The sequence below is a fragment of the Arachis stenosperma genome, chromosome 7, assembly GCF_014773155.1.
Source record: "Arachis stenosperma cultivar V10309 chromosome 7, arast.V10309.gnm1.PFL2, whole genome shotgun sequence".
NCBI lineage: Eukaryota > Viridiplantae > Streptophyta > Magnoliopsida > Fabales > Fabaceae > Arachis > Arachis stenosperma.
In genome coordinates, this window is record NC_080383.1 from 13,879,802 (window position 1) to 13,896,810 (window position 17,009).

At 31.5% G+C, this 17,009-nt stretch overlaps 1 long non-coding RNA gene across 10 annotated transcripts; it reads right to left on the reverse strand.

The window, feature by feature from the left end:
- Positions 1–5,303: 5,303 nt before the first annotated feature.
- LOC130941242 (uncharacterized) lies at positions 5,304–14,545 on the reverse strand. Of its 10 annotated transcripts, none has more exons than XR_009070584.1 (10): positions 13,840–14,545; positions 13,270–13,719; positions 10,978–11,045; positions 10,303–10,465; positions 8,927–9,270; positions 8,396–8,827; positions 8,170–8,285; positions 8,031–8,090; positions 6,806–6,928; positions 5,304–5,567 (listed from the first exon to the last, which is right to left on the reverse strand). It is a non-coding gene; the product is annotated as an uncharacterized LOC130941242 (long non-coding RNA). The 10 variants fall into 10 exon arrangements; XR_009070586.1 differs by having other exon boundaries at positions 5,304–6,009; XR_009070591.1 differs by lacking the exon at positions 5,304–5,567 and adding an exon at positions 9,370–9,423 and having other exon boundaries at positions 6,069–6,928; positions 10,303–10,410.
- Between the last annotated feature and the right edge of the window lie 2,464 nt (positions 14,546–17,009).

Consider the following 17,009-nt stretch of genomic DNA (forward strand, 5'->3'; position numbering starts at 1 on the left):
CCTGCATTCTTTAATCCGAATGGCATGACCACGTAGCAGTAGTTGGCTCTGGGTGTGATGAACGACGTTTTCTCTTGGTCGGGTTCGTGCATCGGGATTTGGTTATATCCCGAGTAGGCATCCATGAATGATAAGTACTGATACCCCGAGCTGGAATCTACCAGGGTATCAATACTCGGTAGGGGATAAGGGTCCTTAGGACAGGCCTTATTCAAGTCGGTATAGTCGACGCACATTCTCCATTTGCCGTTCTGTTTTTTGACTAACACTACATTGGCTAGCCATGTTGGGTATTTGACCTCTCTGATGAAGCCGGCTTCCAAGAGGGCCTGTACTTGTTCCTCCACTATTAGGGCTCGTTCCGGGCCGAGCTTGCGCCTTCTTTGCTGTACAGGTCGGGATCCTGGGTAAACCGAGAGCTTGTGGGACATGAGCTCGGGATCAATCCCGGGCATGTCGGAGGCTTTCCATGCGAAGAGGTCAGAATTAGCTTTCAGGAGTTCACCCAACCTTTGTTTTAGGGTTTCCCCTAGGTTGGCTCCTATGTGAGTGTTTTTTCCGTCCTCTTCTCCGACTTGTATCTCCTCGGTTTTTCCTCCCGGTTGGGGTCGCAGCTCTTCTCTGGCCCTTGTGCCACCAAGCTCTATGGTGTGGACTTCTTTGCCTTTTCCTCTTAGGTTTAGGCTTTCATTGTAGCATTTTCTTGCCAATTTTTGGTCTCCTCTTACCGTTGCTATTCCCGCTGAAGTCGGAAATTTCATGCAAAGGTGGGGAGTGGATACCACTGCTCCGAGGCGATTAAGGGTAGTCCTGCCGATTAAGGCATTGTAGGCTGACCCTTCATCTATGACTATGAAGTCTATGCTCAGAGTCCTTGATTTTTCCCCTTTTCCAAAAGTGGTGTGAAGGGGTAAGAATCCCAGTGGTTTTATTGGCGTATCCCCCAATCCGTATAGGGTGTCGGGGTAGGCTCTCAACTCTTTTTCATCTAACCCTAGCTTGTCGAAGGCGGGCTTGAAAAGGATGTCCGCCGAGCTTCCTTGGTCTACTAGGGTTCTGTGGAGATGGGCGTTGGCTAGGATCATAGTTATCACCACGGGATCGTCATGCCCGGGGATTATCCCTTGCCCATCTTCTTTTGTGAATGAGATGGTGGGGAAGTCGGGTGTCTCTTCCTCGACTTGGTAGACCCTTTTTAGATGTCTTTTGCGAGAGGATTTAGTGAGACCCCCTCCCGCAAATCCTCCTGAGATCATATGAATATGTCTCTCTGGAGTCTGCGGTGGTGGGTCTCTTCTATCCATGTCATCTCGCTTCCTCTTTCCATGGGTGTCCGACCTTTCCATGAGATATCTATCGAGCCGACCTTCTCTGGCCAGCTTTTCTATCACATTTTTAAGGTCGTAACAGTCGTTGGTGGAGTGACCATATATTTTATGGTACTCGCAGTAATCGCTGCGGCTTCCCCCTTTTTTATTTTTAATAGGTCTTGGGGGTGGCAGCCTTTCAGTATGACAAATCTCTCTGTATACATCCACTATAGAAGTTTTTAGAGGAGTATAAGAGTGATATTTTCTGGGCCTCTCGAGACCGAGTTCTTCCTTCTTCTTGACTTCCCTTTCCCTCTCCTTGGATGAGGGAGGGGGTCCGGGTCGCCAACTCAGGTCTCTTAACTTCGCATTCTCTTCCATATTGATGTACTTTTCCGCCCTTTCTTGTACATCACTTAGAGAAACGGGGTGCCTTTTAGATATGGACTGTGAGAAGGGACCTTCTCTGAGCCCGTTGACTAGCCCCATTATGACTGCCTCTGTGGGCAGGTCTTGGATCTCCAAACATGCTTTATTGAATCTTTCCATGTAGCCTCGCAAAGATTCTCCGACCTCCTGTTTTACTCCCAGGAGGCTCGGTGCATGTTTCACTTTGTCTTTCTGAATTGAGAACCTCATCAAAAACTTCCTTGAGAGGTCCTCAAAACTAGTGATAGATCTCGGGGGAAGGCTATCGAACCACTTCATCGCTGCTTTTGATAAAGTGGTCGGGAAAGCCTTGCATCTCGTAGCGTCGGAGGCATCAGCTAGATACATCCGACTTTTAAAGTTGCTGAGATGGTGCTTTGGATCCGTGGTTTCATCATAGAGGTCCATATCAGGGCTTTTAAAGTTCCTCAGAACTTTTGCCCTCATTATGTCCTCGCTGAAAGGATCTTCTGCACCCGAGATTGGGTCTTCTTGCTCGTCGCGGGAGTTGTGACTCTTGAGGGAGGATTCCGGCTGTAAGAGTTTTCTTTCTAACTCTTTTCGCCGTTCCATCTCCTCTTTGAGGTACCTTTCAGTTTCTTTTTGTTTCTCCCGCTCTTGCTCCAATTGCTCCAGGCGGCTGTGGACCAACCCCATTAGCTCAGTCACGTGAGATGGTCCGCCTTTTTCCGATTCTCGCTCGTCTGAGGGGTTTGCCTTCGGGTTTTTTACCCCGGAGGTGCCCTCTCTCAGTTGATCGTTAACCTCTTGGTGGAGGGTTAAGTCCGCATTGCCTGCGTCCAGATTTTCTTCTTCAGAATCTGTTTCCGCACGGACTTCTTCGTGGGATCTATCCGCCATCAATGGATGATCTCTCGGATCCCCGGCAACGGCGCCAATGTTACGGTGGGTAACCGGAGATTAATAAGATGGATGACGTTTGATGGCCCAAGTGTATGAAGGAGGAGAACTCCGGGTGTGTCTGCAACTCGGGAGGCCCCGTCCGACTTGCTCGCGTGCAGGAATGGGGGGTGGTACCTGCAAAGACACTCCGATGCCTAAGTTAGCAAGGGTGTGAGCAGGTCTAGAGAGTATTGGGCTTAGGAATACCTGATTGGTGTCAGTGTACTTATAGTGGTGAGCCAATAACCACCGTTGGTGTAGTGCCGTATCTTTAGGGTGTTAACCGTCCCATTATCTTGGGGAGGTTAAGATATGGCTTTATGAAGTGGTTAGAGAGATTTTCGGGGCAGTTACTCATTTGAATGAGTGTGTATCTGCCAGCTAATCTCATAACCGACTTCTTCATACTAAGTCGTGGTTGACACCGACTTCTTGAGTGGAGGTCGGTGCTTTGCTAGGCTTAATCATCGGATCAGGCCATTTGGTTGGACCTGGGCCCTTAGCATTGGGCCAGGGTATGAACACTTAGTATATATAGAAAAATTAAATTATTAACCTCTTTTGTTATACTGATATTTAATTTAGTTAATAATTTTTTTTGAAATATTTTAAAATACATTGTAACTAAATTTTAAAAAATAGATAAATTAACTATTATGAAAAGGTAAAATTAACTATTATAAAAGAGGTTAATATTTTAATATTAAATCATTATATTAATTAAAATACAAAACACATAAAAAATACTATTCGTATACTAAACACTTTTGACACCTTTATAAAAATATATAAATAATTAATTAATCACAAATTTAATAACAAAATCTTTGTATAATTGTTAAGAAAATACAAATGTTAAAATAGTATTTATTATAAAAGATATAGATATAGCAAGAATAACAAAACTTAATTACTGAATATGTTATTTTTAGATATTTATTACTAATAAATTCATAAATATATCATATCTTTCATTATAATATTTTTTTACCACCAAAATTTTGAATAAAATAAAAAATATTTAATTTATTATTTTCTATGATAGTAAATAAGATAGTAAATTTTATTTATTTGTTTAATTATTCAGTAGAGGATTTTTATATAATATCTACAGATAGAAAGACAAAAACACTACCTATAAAAATAATAGTAATATAAATCATGGTCATCACATACTCAAATCTTAAAATTTAAAAAATTAAAAACAAAAAATAATTAGATATGAGATCAAATATCATTTTGTCATTATATAAGAAGGATTTTTATTATTAATAAAAAATATTAATTTATAATTACTGAAGCAATGAAAAACAAATAATTTTGATGCGATCTAATCTTCACATGTTTTTTGGATCTCTGCCTATTTGGTAGTTGATAATTTTTATTAACATTTAAATTTTACTTATTATATATATAATTTGTTACAAATTTTTTCGTATTCATAAGTTACAATGATTTCTTAAGTATTTTGTGAGTTAAATGATACTTAATCATTTATTTTATCAACCTAAAGGAGTATTTATTTCTTATTTATTTCTTTTAAAATAAAATCTTAAAATTCTATCTTTTAAAACCAATTTATACTACATTAGACAAACTTTTATAATTTGTACCATCTTAAATAAAATATTTATATTAAAAAAATTATTTGATTAAATGTTGTTTAGATTAAAAAATATTTTAAAAAAAATGTCTATTAAAATTCGTTTCATTGATTTTTTTTTATTTTTTAGATAAATTAGACAATATTATATGCATTAATATGTTACTTAACTATCGTAACTTAGATCCAATGTGAATAATCTTTGTTATTTAGGCATATTCTTGTACATAAGTTAAATATGATTTCAATGTTGTCACTTACACACAAAATTTTAACACTAAATATCCTTAAAATTTGTAATTATAAATTATATTTTTGCAATATTTAAACCATAAAAATAATATCTATTTTTTAAATATATCATTTTATTGTAAAAAATAAATTTAAAAGGAAATACAAAAAAAATATATAAATTATATCCTATTAATAAATTTCACTTCAATGTAATTTTAACTAATATTATTAACACTAATTATATGACAATAAATTTTTTTAATCATAATTAATTTTATAAAATCACATTTATACCAATATGTATTATCTAAAAATATTTTTATATATGAATTATTTATATATAAATTATTGCATAAGGTCATTAACCACTCTGTAAAGCAATTAGAGAATGAAATATTAAATAAGTATAAATACCGAATCAAAAGGAAAAAATTATTTTTAAATAATTAAATTTCTATTTAATTTGTACTTAAAAGTTGAAATAAAAAACATCTTGAAAAATAAAAACAGTCATAAAACTATTTTTTTGATAACTTGCACGATATGATACAACTCTATAAATTTATGTATATTTCTTTTAAGATAAAAAACTCTTTAATTAAATATAATTAATATAGATACCATTTACACAAAATGCTTACTGATGTACTTTTACTGGCAGTTAGCATCAAATGTAGATTTATTATTTTAATTAGCTCCCTTTAGCCAAGATGCCAAATAATCATAGTTCAAATTATTATCTATTCAGTAACTGAGATGAGAAGTAAAGTATAAAAAAAAAAAAACAATAACGGTTAAAAGTAGAAGACAAATACAAATACTCATATCTAAAGACACGATTTTTTATTACATATCTTAACACAAATATATATTTTTAAATTATTTCCACGCTTTTTGTTATAAGTTCAATTTACGAAAACTAAAAGGAAGTTATTAAAATAAGTTCCACAAAATACATCCAACTGACAAATTGATACAAAAAGATAACCTAAACTAAGAGAACAAAAAAAAAAAGACAGTTACATGACTTACATCAATTGTTCTAGAAAAACTATCCATAAACAGATAATCACTTCATCACCGCGACCCTGCAAACAAACAATCACAGATTTGCAACCTCAAAATCATCTAATCACTACAGACCGACCCACCGACCCCCTACCAGCATACATACTTGATGCCCATTTTTTTTCAAATCTGAATCTCTTCCAAGTTCTTTTGTAATGATGAACCTTCTTAAGGATCTCTTTCATTTTTATATCTTGATTTCTAAAAAATACTATTATTTTCTATGCCTTTTACTAATTAAATCCACCATATAATATGTTGTGCCTTTTAATATTTGGTGTATATCATGGAGGATGGAAAGAAAAATAATAGCTTAAAAAAACTACTTTTTCAATTAATTTAGTTAATTAAATTAATACTATAAAAGTAAAAAATATATATAATACTAACCTCTTTTGAAGCAAAAATGGACATCCTCCAAAATCTAAGCTTTTTTTACCAAAAAGTTACATCAAAACGTAACTAGCAAACAAATGAATAAAAACATTAAAGTTAATTTTAATTCACATTATTTTAAGTGTATGTTAAAATCATAAAATAGTAATTAAGTACTAATAAAAGAATTTTTATTGAAGAGTGTAGATAAAAAAAATGATTTGACTTGAGAATAATAAATTCTTCTTCTTTCAACAAAAATGAAACATACAGATGCTAAATAGAAAAATATTCTTAGATTCAATCAATTAGTAAAACAAAATTCTTTCATTTCTTTTTTTTTAATTTTGTTATAACTTAAAAGCTTTAATTCTGAAATTACTTTATTAGGAAAGAGTCTTCTTCTTTTCATATATCAATTCTTCTAGCACAATTATATATTTTAAAGAAAAAAAAGGTTAAAATTGATAAATGGGACATAAATTGTAAAAAATGCTCATTCAGTATTTTGATAGTGGGACATAGATTGTTGAAATTTCTCATTCAGTATTTTTTTTATTGATGCTATGGAGTTACAGAGAATTCTAAGCATTTTTTATATTCCAATTAATACTTTTTTTAGTAAAGGAACAAAATTTAGTTGTACTTGCTGGTATACGATCAGACGAACATATTAATTAGATGGCATCCTAAAAGTTCTTTTATCTTTTAATTGAAAATCTTAAAAGTTCTTTCCCTCCATCAATAAGTAGGACACAACTACAACCCGTTAACCACAATTATTAGGAGGCTAAGGTAACATAACCATATGATGCTATATCTCAAATGAAAAAATAAGTCTTAGATACTACTGGCTAATATAGCAAGCAGTATCAATACCTACCAATTTGATTGGAGACATTGCAAGCTCCCTGCCTCTTCAATGAGGCTACTTTTGCTCTCTAAAATCTCAATGAGATCCTTAAGAACACTAAACTCAAGTGACATGGAATTTGCATCATGGAATCTGCAAATAAAATTCGTAATATAAATATCTCTGTTAGTATCAAACACCAAAATGCAAATATAAAATAGTAAACTAAACTACAAATTGATCTTCCAAGAAACATAAAATCAGTGATCAAACAGCCAATTTATAAGTTTCTTATGCCATTTCAAGTAGTAAACTACAAATTGATCTTCCATCTAGATATAATTAGTATCAAACAGAAGATACAAATTCTGATCCCATGAAAAAAGGCTACAACATACACTAACTAACCCAACAGCAAAGAAAATTATGGTGGCAAATATTCAGTAGAAGGCATTTTTGTTTAAAGGAAAACACATGTTCTATATGGGTTAGTGCAAAAAAATTCTCTTTCACTAACCCAACAGCAAAGAAAATTATGGTGGCAAATATTCAGTAGAAGGCATTTTTGTTTAAAGGAAAACACATGTTCTATATGGGTTAGTGCAAAAAAAATTCTCTTTCATAAATCTATTTTATCTTTCAGTTTTTTAATTTATGAGCAAAAAATTATTCACGCTAAAATAGAATATGATAAATACTTGATCACACTAAAATAAAACAGTAGAAACATCACATAATATTTTTCAGTATCTCTTACAAAATTGAGATGCTGTGAGAAGCTTAATGACAAAGGGAGCACAATTTAAAAAACTGGTGGCAGACTAACTCATGATGTGAGAAGCATCACATATGTTGTACCTTTCACACCATCAACTATTTTTACAAGTCTTTCTTCTAATTATTATAGCTACAAAAACAAAACGTGTCCTAAATTACTAATTAAAAAGATTTTACAATTGTCTTCAAATTGCATTATCCAACAATAATTAGAAGAAAGACTTGTTAAAGGTACAACATATTGCAGCTTAATGCATTGCAATATATTTGGGGTGACTATCAAGTGCTTCAACTTGATCAAGTGCTTCAAGTTGATGAACACTGAGTGTAGCTGCACGAAACTCATCAAAATCCATCCTTCTATATTGCAATGCATTAAGCTCTAACCCAAATTCATTTTAATCAGCGAGCACTATTGGTGCAAATGCTATTTATATATTGTATGGAAGTATTTGTACAGTTAAATCATAGAACTTACTGATCCAAAAAAGTCAATAGTGTGCGACTCCATAGCATTAGTTGCGTTTTTCATCGAGGCCTGACCATGTCAGATTTGTGAGATGGCAAACACAATCATCTCAACCAAGTATATAAAAAGAATTTGAAACAAAACTAACCGCTTTGATGTTTTCTACGCTAATGGTTCCATTTTTGTTTGGCTCCAAAAGTGTAAACTCCTCCTTTAAATAAAGCAGTTCGTCTACAGTTAATGTCTTAGAGACTTAGACAGTGCCTGTGTTGGTGCCCATCAAAATAATATTCTGCTTAGTTATTGAGAAGCCTAATGTATAGTGGGATCATTTAAAAGCAGAAAGAACAATAAATAACAAAGAAAAGCAGTACCTAAAAATGCAATGCTTCAGCCACCTTTAATATTGGCAGCCGGTGTCCTGTCTGGTGCATCTGGCAGCTGTTTTTCATTACATTCAAGTTCAGAGTCAGTCATGAGCAGCATGAAAGAAAAAGGATAACGCTTCGCTGTTGCACAATATCTTTAAGTGTGCTTTCTCCTTTTTTCAATTTTGAAAGCTCAGCCTCATCCTTAGCCAGAGCTGATTTAGCTTTTTCAATTTATTCCCTCCAAAGCTTGACACCATCTCTGAAGAAGGGCAAAGTGTGCAAGGTTAGGACTAGGACTTTCTACAGGTCGAAAATACACATTCTCTATCTTCTCTGTCAGTTACTGCTTCCATCACCAGTGAATTCCTCCTACTTTTTCACTGGTGATATGTCTAGGTATTTTGAACCACAAATTGATTTGTGTATACTCCACAACTGCCTCAATCACAGAGGGAAAGAGAGAAAGAGAGAGATAAAAGAAATCAAGTAATGATCTGATTTTTAAAATATGCATTTAAACGTTACACAACTAACCTCAAATGGATAACTCTGCATAATGCCGATTGATAGGTAAATGGACACAGTTCTACGGATCCAACAGCGGCGGTGGCATCCATCACCACCGTCGCCTCATTTCTCTTCTTTTCTCTATCGATCTGGCATCCTTCTCTGTGACCGTCCCTGTCGTCGCCACCCTCTTCTCCTTCTTCCATCGTTCTTTGTTTCTTCACCATTGTTGTTTTCTTCTTCTCTTCTCTGCGACATCGAAAGAGGAAGTCTTTCCCTCATATGGTGCCAACTACTCCCCCTTTCAAAACATGCAGCGCGCTCTCTCATATCTTCTCTTCTTGTTAACAATAAAAATGCAGCTGCAAGTCCTGGAATAAAACCATTTCCAATTTGAATTTGAATCAAAATCCCGTCCAATTACTAGTTTATTTGAGAACTGCCAGGTTCCTAATTTTAAGAGCAAATACTCTATTTCAGTCTTGAATTTTTGTCGAGTCTTTGATTTATTCTTGAATTTCCAACTGCAATAAATAAAGCATACTGTTTTTGACTATACACATGCATATTTGTGTCATTATAATAATTTTAAGCATCAACTGTATTTTTAAAACAAACAAATAAAAAACAAAAATAATGAACACCAAAAAAGGAAACATTATTAATTAGATGGCATCCTAAACAAAATGATGTAACTATAGCAGCATTTCTCACACAATTCATATATAAACTCCATATGTCCACAGCATGGAATGATTTAAAATTGAGGCTGATAATTAAATCATTTCCATTTAGAGATAGAAAAGAATAGCATATTTCCAACTGAACTTCTCTAGTACTGATTATATCAAAGGTTCACAATTTAATTTAGTATTGAAAGAAAGATCTTTAGTTGTAGTTGAGAAAGAAAGAATATGAAGTTTATCTCCTAAAGCAGCAAAATGAAAATCATTATGGTTACTTCCAAAATCTTCAATGGCAGTAGCGAACGCCACGTCCCTTTCATATATGCCTCCTAATCCTTTCTAAAAACTTAAAAAAATATCAATATTTAATCAGAGAATAAATTTATAAAATATCAATAAATTTGATAATTTGGAGTTTGGACACTAATTAATACTTCATTTATTCATTTTTTTATCACTTTGCATTAAAAATCTTAGAATCACTAATGAAGAGAAACAATTAGAATAATTTTCAATACTTTTATAAATTAAAAGCATAATGATACTTCAACAATAAATTAAAAGCATAATTCTTTCTCATGACCTGTGAAGAGTACAATTAGACTATCAATTTGCAGACCAAGCACATACATAGAGAAAAAGACCAATATCCCATGGAAAACGAAGCCATTCCAATTTCATTATACATGCATATTAAGGAGAAGCTACCAGAAATACCTCTTCCATGGTAGTGGCAATATTAAGTCTCTGTGCAATTCACTGAGAACAATTTCAGCAGCTTGATCAGCATCATTTGGATTTTCAATAGCCACCGCCTTAAGTGTTCTGGTATGAACAAAAATTCTTTAAAATGATGGGCCAGAGTGTTCATTTTGGAATCCTGAAAGAGACATACTTACATGTTGGTCGCATGCACAGATTAATGCACACAAAAATACTTAGGAATTTGGCAATCATAGGCTAAAAGAACTCTTTCAAGCTTGTTTTCATGTAAATGGAAACAACCAATGTTAGTTTCTGAAAATTTGGAAGGGAACCAATCACAGTATTAACCAACTAATATCAGAAATTGTTCAGGTGAAATTAGTAGTCTTTTGTAACGATTTTGAGGTGAAAATCTCAACATATAAAGCTACTCATTTATCTAAAAACATGCAGTTACTGTCTGTTTAACATGCATATAGAATGTCCATCACTTAATAATATTTCCTTTTTTTTAATTAGTTAATTATTTAATTATTTGAATGTATTCAATCCACAATTGAAAATTTGCAGCTAGAATACAGAATAAATAACACCAGATCACAGAGTGGCAATTATTATACTTAAAATCCAACAATAGATTACCATAATTCAATTATATTTTCAAATTTTAAAGGTAAAGAGCAATACCTGGGGGAATATATCTTGCAAGCAAGCTCCTATACACTGAATTGAAACCCATTATCAACGAAAATTATCTATAAAGTTTATTTTTAAAAAAAAAAAGTGGGTTAAACATAATGAAGAGGAGAATCATTTTAATAACGATAATAGAATCATGTGATCATGAAATTACAGATAGAGATACACAAAATACACAAAAAATAAGTGGTCAAAACCCCAATGATTGCAAGATTACAGTACACAATTTATTCAAATCATCAATGTGCAAAATTCACTTATAAATCCTAAAAAAATCTCTTCCTCGCAAAAAACGACCATGCAGATAAAAAATGTAGAACACAGAATAAAAAGAGCATATTTTTCCCATAAATTGAGAAGTTCTTTTATCTTTTAATTGAAAATCTTAAAAGTTCTTTCCCTCCATCAATAAGTAGGACACAACTATAACCTGTTAACCACAATTATTAGGAAGCTAAGGTAACATAACCATATGATGCTAGATCTACAGTTTATAATTTAACTAACCAATAAAGCAAGCAAACAACATAACCATATGCAACGGTCTCAGCAACAAAAACAACAATTGAATTAAAACGAAAAGATAAAATGAAGCAAAACAGCTTAAACAGATCAAAATAAAATTTTAGGTGAATTTCAAAACAGTGCATTATATCCCATCAGCATAAGAAATTAGAAAAAGATATAGATGTACTTCTCTAATGACTTGCCTCTGCTACCTAAACCCAAAACCACACACACAAAACAAACTAAAAGAAGGGAAACAAATGTTTTGAAATAAAAACAGAAGAAGATTAGGGTATATTGTGTTAATTTAAAATCTATTTTAATCTCTTAAAATTAATATCAATTTGTTATTTGACTTTTAATCAAATATTTTAATTTAAAATGTAAGATAATATAATTAATTTTTTTATTCATAAAACTTAAAATATTAAATTCTAAAATCTCAATTATTTAAACTAAATCATATAAAATCATTATTCTTTTATAACTACTAAGCTTTATAATTTATATATAGAAAAATATCCAATAATTATAGAATTAAGTAGAATTTTTATTTTAATTATCAAAATTTGATTTAATTATTTTTAATAAAATAATTTCTGAAAATAAAATCTTTAATAAATAAATAAATTTAGAATCGACTCATAAATAAATAGAGTCTTTACATAATTCGAATTCAATAAATTCAATTTATATAGAAATGTAAATGGAAACGATTTTGAATTCGGGAGATTCAGGAAATTTTTGAGTAGCTTTGGTTTATCAACGTAAATTGTCCTAAAATATATGAGTATTTTTTAAAGTATCTAAGGTTGAATTTTTCAAAAATGACTTGTACTTATCAAAATTAAAAAATCTAATATAATCTCATATATTAATTGATATCCAAAATTAATTCTTACTAATGTTTATTATAATATTTTTAAATCCTAAGTATTTTACCAAACACACTACCACTTATTGTTATTTGTGCTTGTTGAAAGTCATTTTTAATTTAAATTATCAAACATAAAAGATAATTTTATAAAGTAATTTTTATAAGCTACTTTTGAAATGTAAAAATTTTATCAAATTAAGCATAAGTGTTAGTTTTAGTGATTTATTTAGTAAAAAGATTATTTTTATAAAAAAATAAATAATTTTTTTTTGAAAAAAATTATATATTATTTAGAAAATAGAATTAAAATATGCTTTTAAGATTTTAAATTTTTTAAAAAAAATTTATCTAAACATAAAATAATTTTTGTCTATTAATTTTTTTAAAATATAATTTTTTTAACCAGGTGATTGTATCTTTTCCCTTATGAATTTCTGTCTTCATATCTTTTCATAGTTAATTAGAAAGATATTTTATTAATATAAGATAACATATAATATCTTTTAAAGTTCAATTAGAAGATATAATATTAAATTTAAAATATAATTTAATTATTTTTTGATGATATGATATTAAAAATTGACACATTTAACTATAGTTGATGTCAATTAAACAGAGTAATTTTTATCTTAGATTTTTTTTTTTTGAAAAATTAAAATAAAAAGATAACATAATTATTTTGAACCGAAACAAATTCAGGCAAAATCAAATCGAACATAAATTGTCATATTTCAATCTTTTTATTTTTTCAATCAGTCCAATATATAAACTCTACTACCGCATTATTAAACCACTTCAATAATCTTCTTAATTCTTTAATTATTTGTTTCTTTCTTTTTTAATCTTGAATATGACTTCAACAAATTTGCCTTCAGGTGCAAGCAAGAAGTTCAAACCTACAGATGAAGAACTCATTCAAGATTTTCTCCGTAACAAAATCAATGGGAGGCCTCTACCAAACTATGGAACCATTCTTGAAGGTGAATTGTTTGGTACGGAGAAGAATCCATGGGAAATTTGGGAAGAAAACGTTGAAAATTCTTATGACGGGAAGGACCTCTATTTCTTCACTAGTCTGAAGAGGAAGTTCTCGACTAACAGCTTGAGGATGGTTCGCACCATCGGGTTGGGTTGTTGGGAAGGTGAAGACATCGGAAAAGAGATTATGGCCAATAAAACTAACCAGCGCATTGGAATGAGGAAACGATATCGCTTTGAGAAGAGTGGTACTAGCCATGATGGTGGATGGATCTTGCATCAATATAGCATTGATTCTTCTTTGTTATCAAATCCTTCCAATGTAAGTATCATAATTTTGTGTATATTCTTTAACCAGTGTAACAGCCCTAGGAATCCAAGACAAAGCAAAAACTATAATTGAATTAAAACAAGAATATGAGAACTGTAGCAATGACAAAACAGAACGTGCAAATGGATCAAGCCCAAGGAAAAGATCAGACCAGTACCAGGATAATAGAATCAGAACCAGCAACAGCCTCGACGTTGGCTTCCAGCAGCGGCAACGCCTTCACCAGTGACTCCAATTGAGACAAACCCCAACAAACAATAAGGGTATTTTACAGAGCAATAAGGGTTCAGAGATGGTGGTTCTCATAGCTAGGGCTTAACTGACTCACCATTAATGATGGCAGCGATCGGTGGCGGCAGAGGAATGGTCTCTCCTCTGTGCGTCACTCTCTCTCACACGTCTCGTCCTCCTTCTCTGCCACAACATCAACAAAACCTCCTCTCCCCTACTCCGTTCTTCCCAGCTATGGTGGCGGCTCCCCTCAAAGGCGGCAGCGGCGGTGCTCAGCATTGGCGGCGACGACTCCAGCGCGGCGACAAGACACGGACGACGGGCTTGCAGCGAGCGCGATGGGCTCCTGCTCCCTTCCTCACCGTAGCGCTTCCTTCCTCTCTGAACCGTATCGATGGCAGCACAGCAGCCCGACGGTGGCGGCGGCGTGGCGGCGCGATGATTCGGTGGTCGCGCGACGGCTCGGTCTCCCTCTTCTCCCCTGCGACGCAACTCACTTCTCCCTCAGACCTCTCTTCCTCTCCTTTTCTTCCCCGACACAACCCTCTCTTCCTCTCTTCTCCCTCGATAACCCTTTCTCCCTTCTCTGTCTTTCTTTCTTTTCTTTTTTTTTTTTTTCTTTCTTCAAGCTTCCCCTGTTTTCCCCCTTTCTATTTTTTTCCTTTTCTTTCGTTGGGTATGGGGTGGTTAGGTTAGGGTTAATTGTTTTGCGGTGTAAAATTATTAATAAAATAATAAAATAAAGTAATAATGTAAAACTAAATTAAATATAAAGTAAATATTTTTGAAATATCATTTAATTACTAACTTGAAATTTATTTTCGAATAAATATTAATTCAATGAAAATTGATGATAATTAGATTAATTATTTTTTATTTATGAAATAAGGTTAAAAATTTATTTATTAAATTAATGCATATAAAATACTCATTATTTTTCAATTGTAAAAACTCTAAATAGTAAATAAGAGTTTATTAAATTTTTTATATAAAAATATCTAAAATATAGTCTTAAATAAATATAATATATCATAATAATTTATTAATAACTTTCAAAAATTTAGAGGTCTTACCACTAGAGGTTTTGAATTTGAATTAAAAGAACCAGTACAAACTAAATTCTTGTTGGACTGTGTTCAGTAATGTTTCCATGATAGATTAAAGGTTTAATTGCTGATGGACATAGAGTTGTAAAAGTGTTCTGTCTAAAAACAAAAAAAATTCGTCTTTATTTTATTTTAATCTTCTCATTATTTCTGTTTCTATTTAAGAAACAAAATCAAAACACAACCTAAGTGACCACTATATTATGCTTAGTTTCTCAATGACACAACCTTGGATAATTTTTTTTGGGTTGATATATATATAATAAACGCTACATTATTTTTGTCTTGCTCCAATTCCAATTAAACAAAGATTAATGTATTTATATATTTTTCTTGCAGATAAATAATTATGTTTTATGCAGATTTAGAAAGAATAACATTAAACCTCGTCAAAAGAGAAGGAAACCTGTGGCTCCTGAAACTGTGGCTACTATAATACCGGTAAATATTGATTTGATTGATGTCTTTAATTTTATTTTAACTATAACGAAAAAGTTCAATTTTGATTTTATAGCTTATTGAGTTGTGTTTATATGTCTTCAAGTTTCAATTTAACGTCTCATACACACTCTTTCTTTTCAATAATAATAGTGGTGTCTTTGAATACGACCGTTGAAATAACAAATTTAGAAATTACATTTTTATTTATTTGAACACAATATTTCTAATTAGTTTGAGGATTACAAAGTGTATATGATTTGATTCTAATTCTTTTTATAATTTAAAAATACCGCTATTAAAAAGTCTGTTTGAATTTTATTATATATAAAGTAAATTTTTTTAAATTCTTTGGTTTTGATTATTTAAATCCATATTTACGTATCTTACTATCTACAGATTTATAATAAATGGCTCTTTTATTTAAATGGAACAAAGATGTTTTAATTTATAATTACAGCTTCTCTTATTTGCAAGACTAAATAAATAAATAAAAGATTTTGATTTTGAAAGAATATAGGCGAATAAAGTAGTTCGAGTAATTAAATAAAATAATTAAAGATTCAGTAATTGATTTAAGAACTACAACTTATTTTCTGGTAGACCTTACTTATTTACTTTAATTTAGAAACCAACTTGATTTGCATATATATTGGGCGAAAGTCAAATAATAATTATTCTTTAACAAAAAGAAAAAAAATTTTCGTTTTACAACAAATGTCACATTCATTATAGTATTCGTATTGTAAGCATTATTCTGTATTTTTTTTCTTCTTCCAATTGAAATTGTGTATAAAAATTATTAAATTTTTAGATTAAAGTAAATCTAAATTTATGATGCTAGTTTGGATATTTAATTTGACTCGGTTTCCTACCTTATTTTCTATAACCATATACTAGTTACATATGAATCACACAAATGGTGAGCGTGCAATTTTTGTTTTATTATTATTATTATTATTATTATTATTATTATTATTATTATTATTATTAATAGAATCTATAGGTCAAGTTCTTGATATTATTATTATATTCTTGATATTAGAATGCCAATGATTATGCTGGGATAGTAGAATTTGTTAAACAATCAGAGAATGGAGATGAAAGGATGGAGATTCAAAATAAATCAGCAAATCAATCACGCAATAATGGAGATAAAAAGATTGATGAGATTCAGAGAAAACTAACAAATCAATTAGAGAATAATAATGGAGATGAAAAGATTGATGAGTTTCAGAGAGAACTAACAAATCAATTAGAGAATAATAAGGATGAAATAAAGGTTGATGCTTTGGTTACTACTATTGGAATTGAGGCAAACTATGACAAAATGGAAGATGATGATGATGATAAAGATCACAATGATATGACATGGCCAGAGTTTTTTGCAATGCAATTGATAGAAGTTAACAAAGACTGGTTCATCCCAAACGATGATGTCTCCCTAATTCCAAATAAATTTCACAATGACACGTTAAAGAGGTTTAAAAAGGTTTTGTGATCAACTATATCTAATTTTTGTTTTTTTTTTTATTTATTTTTAGTTATTTAA